The sequence below is a fragment of the Triticum dicoccoides genome, chromosome 1A (genome assembly GCF_002162155.2).
Source record: "Triticum dicoccoides isolate Atlit2015 ecotype Zavitan chromosome 1A, WEW_v2.0, whole genome shotgun sequence".
Taxonomy (NCBI): Eukaryota; Viridiplantae; Streptophyta; class Magnoliopsida; order Poales; family Poaceae; genus Triticum; species Triticum dicoccoides.
In genome coordinates, this window is record NC_041380.1 from 34,983,446 (window position 1) to 34,988,566 (window position 5,121).

Consider the following 5,121-nt stretch of genomic DNA (forward strand, 5'->3'; position numbering starts at 1 on the left):
CTTCGGCCAAACTTCATGAGCACAAGAGAAGACCGCGAGACAAGCACCACCAAGACGGAGCTACGACTACTACCACCACTTCGGCATCTTCGCCAAGTGTTATCAAGGCATCTTCGCCTTTGGACGTACGGCATCTTCGCCTACCTCCGACGAGTACGCCTACATCGTCCTTCATCCACGACGACGGTGACGACATGGTCGAGTATGGGATTTTCCCTTCGGTCATGGAGGAGAGTGATGATGTGCCATCTTCGGCCTTCATCCACGGCGAGAGCGATGATGTGCCATCTTCGGCCTTCATCCACGACGAGAGTGATGATGTGCCATCTTTGGCCTTCATCCACGGCGACGACTACGAGATGGTTGAGCATGGGATTTTCCCTTCGACCACGGCGACGTATGATGAGTTGAGTGACTTGTGCCACCATATTGAGAGTGAGAGTGACTTCACCACTAGCCCCATATATGATGAGTTGCCACAATTCCCATGTGAGGAGAGCCACAACCCCCACCACTTGAGTAAGATGAGTGACTCCACCATATGTGACATTGAGTGCACCTACCTTGAGGGAGTGAGTGAGCCACCACCACATAGAGAGAGTGAGGAAGTTGATAGGGCACGTGAGCCCATTTGCATTTCTAACAACTTGACCTCTACCTCTATTGTGTCTTCTCATTTGGGGTTAGGTCCCATATATGATGATGCGCCGATCCGCGACGACTTCGTCCCTTCCTATGGACAAGACGATGGCCATGGTGGACTATGATGCACCCCCCACATGGTTCCATCACGATGATGACATTGACCACGCGTTGGTCTTTCCCACCACACCTACGCCACTTGAGTGGAACGAGAAAGGTAACATAGGTGAAGGTGATGCTCTTGTCCCACTAGTGGACGTTCTTGACATTGATTGCTTGCATGATGTTGCTCCACATATTGTCATGCTTCATGCTAGTGTGATTTCCCCATGAGATGATTTACCCATTTATGATGAGTCTGATGATTGCCATGTGGAGTCTATTAGTTGTGATGCCATGTTACATAGGATTTCTTGTGATAATTCTCTTGGTCACATCATGTTTGACAATCCGCTTGACTTGTCATATGCTATGCATGAGATCAACAATATGTCATATTTGCAATCTCTTCATAGTGACTATGCATATGCCATCAACATCAACCCAATTTGCACATATGGCATAGATGACAAGCCCATGGTTATTGGCATTTGTTTTTCTTGTGATGATATTGCCATGCTTCATTTACATGATTTGTGCAATTCATCTACTATGCCATGCCATGATCACATTGTTCCAAATATGCATTGTTTTGGATGTAGTTCATATTCTCCATATGATGTTTCCACTATTGCTCATGAGGAGACCCCCATAGTTTCCTCATACATATTAGGAGATTTTGATGCATTCCATACTTTGCATGATCCCACTACTTGTGTGCACAATATGCTTCCCATGAATGAAAATGATATTGATGTGCCATATACTTGCATTCTCAATTTGTGTACCCATCGTGTCATACATAACAACTATTCTTTCATGATGGATGACATGTTCTTATACCATGCATCAAATTTCTTTGACTGATGCTTATCTTGTGCTAACTCACACATGCACATACACGTCATGATGGATGATGTGTACATTTACCACGAACACAATTTCTTTGGTTTGTATCTCCTTTATGTAGGTACACATGAATACTTGTCAACTTCGCAATCCCACGAGTTGACAAAACGAGCACTAGAGAGCAATGATGACTTGGGATCCCATGTATTGCCTTTCCCACCGCTCTGTTTGCGCAAAGACTTCGCGCTTTTCTTCTACATGGCTCTCACATGGTTATGGGTTATCGTACACTACATATTATATGCCCATCTTGCCATGTTCACTTTGCATGATATGCTCATTCCTATGCCTTTGCCATGCATTTGTGACCCATGCTTTGCATTACACATGATGATTGATTCTCCTACTTGTTTGTGTATTTGCAAGCTTGGTGGAGATATTGCTTGTTATTGCCATGTTTGCTATGTGCCCCATGCCTATGATGATACAATGATCTTGGTTTGTGTTCGTACTTGTGATATGTCATGTGCATTGTCTATGCCTATTATTTGCTCCCATGATATGATTGACATGATTTCCTCTAGTGTGTTGCATCTTCGCTCCACTAGTTTGCATGACTTGATTGCCTCGCACATGTTCCAAAATGGCTATATCATTTGTGTTGAGTGTCTCACTTTCTTCACCACAACCTATGCACATTATGCTTGGATTATCTTGCACTTGCTTGTGTTTAGACATATCATCTTCTTTGGTGTTGTGGATGACTCTTATGCCTACCATAGACCGTTCATTGATTGTCTTATGCATGCTTGCTCTGAACTTGGGGTAGATGCTTATTCTCTTACCACACATATGTGCATCATCTCTACCTCACATTTACATGCTTGTTTCCATGTGCTCAACTTATATGCTCAAATGTCATGCCACTCTTCTTCGTCAAACCATATGCTATGCTTGATGACAACACTTGTTGGGTGAATCACCTCTTGAATGCTTGGTTTTGCTTTAATGCCAACCACATTTGTATTTCCAAGTGCTTGTTATCTTTGCTCCTTTTGAAGGAATTACAAGACGGTGCGACATTGGATAGTGACCATTTCGAGCTTCCACATGACAAGTGCTTGGTGGTTGTCCACTTCTACACGGCGACGCCATCTCGTTACCATGGTGATGAAGATCATGATCCGTGGACGGATCTCTCCCAAGGGGGGGGGGAGATGATGCAGAGCATCCTTCGACCATCACCATGGACGTCACACCGCCACCGCAAGCATGGAGAGGACCTGCGACGAGAGCTCACGCACGCACCATCGAAACCGAGGTTAACTCTTTCCTCTCCGAGTTTCGTCCGGATTCACTTGAGAATGGGATTCTACCTCAAAGAGACGTGTTGTGCATTCTTAGGTGCCTCGGAGAGCGTCACGATGAAGCACAGAGGAAACACCAAGTTCACCCGGAGACACATGGAGGAAGGAGAAGGAAGATGGGCACGAAGGAGCGGAGCCACTGGACACCCCGGGTGCCTGGCCCCTGCGTCCCCGGGTGCCCGGCCGCCGGCTGTTGCTGGACCTGGCCACCCCGGGTGCCCGGCCAGGAGGCCCTGGGTGCCCGGCCGCCCCAGCCTGGGAGCTGCCCGCCGCCCCGGGTGCCCGGCCACCCCGTTGGGCGCTGGCCCTTGCCTCTGGGTGCTCGGCCTCGCTCCTGGGCTGCACCAACAGCCGCCCCGGGTGCCCGGGCTGTCAACCCCTGGGTGCCCGGCCTCCTGCAGCCCACCCACGGCCGGTGGCCCTGACCGGTCCGGGTGCCCGGCCGGTTTTACCCCGGGTGCCCGGTCCCTCCTCCAGCTTGTTTTTATTTTAGTGACTCTTTGGTCCTTTGTAACCCCAACTCCCCCAATTCGCCCCTAGACTATATATAGCCCTCTCCTAGCTCAATTAGCGGGATAGCAAAGTAGATGATACACATTTTTGAGCTTTGCTCCATGGATCCACTCCACTAGGAGATCAAGACCTCCTCTTGGAGTGACCCAACTCAAGACCCCCTTGAGGGAAGGATCCCCATCATAGGATCATCAAGCCCTCATCTCCTTCATAGGATTTGGGATGAACTCTACCATGTATCTTATTTCCCTTTGATTGTTCATGTACCTTGTGGATCTTGTGTGTTTGTTGGTCTAGTGGATGTGTGAATGGACTTGTTCTTGAGTGTTCCTCTTGTTTTCCCTCTTGTGTTCATCTGGTTCTTGGGGATTCCCCCTCCAATTCATGAAAGATCTTCACTTAGGGTTACACCCTACAACACACCGTTTGAATCATTGTACGGAAGGAGGTGCAGAACTACGTTGTTGTGGGACGAAGTTGTAGACCGACAGTTGTTTGGACCAGATTTGATTAAAGAGTCTGAAGAGAAGGTTAAGCTGATTCGCGATAGACTCAAGGTAGCCCAGTCCAGGCAGAAGAGCTATGCGGATTCTAAACGCAAGGAGACAATTTACGAAGTTGGAGACAGAGTGTATCTTCGTGTATCCCCACTTCGAGGAGTGAAGCGCTTTGGAGTTAAGGGAAAGTTAGCGCCACGTTTTGTGGGACCATACAAGGTTTTGGAACGTATGGGAGAAGTTGTTACAAGTTAGAATTGCCCGAAGGATTGTCAGGAGTTCACGATGTGTTCCACGTTTCTCAGTTGAAGAAATGCCACGCAGAGATGGCTGAAATTCCTTTGAGAGATATAGTGCCGCTGGAATTGATACAGTTGGATAGCGATTTGACCTACGAGGAGAAGCCAGTCAAGATACTCGAGTTTGCCAGCATACCGAGGATGAAGCCACCTGGGAACGAGAGGAAGACCTACAGAAGGATTACCCACACCTATTTTCTAGCCAACCCGAATCTCGAGGGCGAGATTCATCTTAAGGGGGGTAGGTTTGTAACATCCCAAATTTTTAATTTGGAATGTTATACATTAGATCATCATTGCATATCTTATTTTATTGCATTTTGGTTTGATCCTAGATATTCTACGCAACTCAAGGACCCACGGAGAGAGTTGGGGATTTCATTATTTTCATATTCGAGATTTCTCAAATTTTGAAAAGAGGATCGCTTGATTTTAATTATTTTCGCTTCGAATATTTCTTTTATAAAAATAGAAGAGAGAGGATAAAATGACTTCCTCACAAATAAAGAAATATCATAGATTTAATATTAAAATCAAATACAATTTTTTCGGAGTTTTATCGCTATTTTATTTGAATTAGGAAAAATATGTCTTTTCTCAAAATTGTATTTTAGGCCCAAATAAATGTTCACCTTGTCCGGCCTATTTTTAGAGGACGGGGAAAATTTATTTCGGGATTTTTGGAGTCCGTTTAGTATTTCTCTTCTTCTTTTTATGCACGTCGGAATTGTTTTTAAAAAAAGTCAAACCGACTCCGGACCGTACCCGAGCGGGACTCCGCCCGAGGGGCCTTTAGAAGCCGCCGCTCCGAGCCGCCGAAGCCCAACCCGCGCCGCCGCCTAAACACTAACCCTA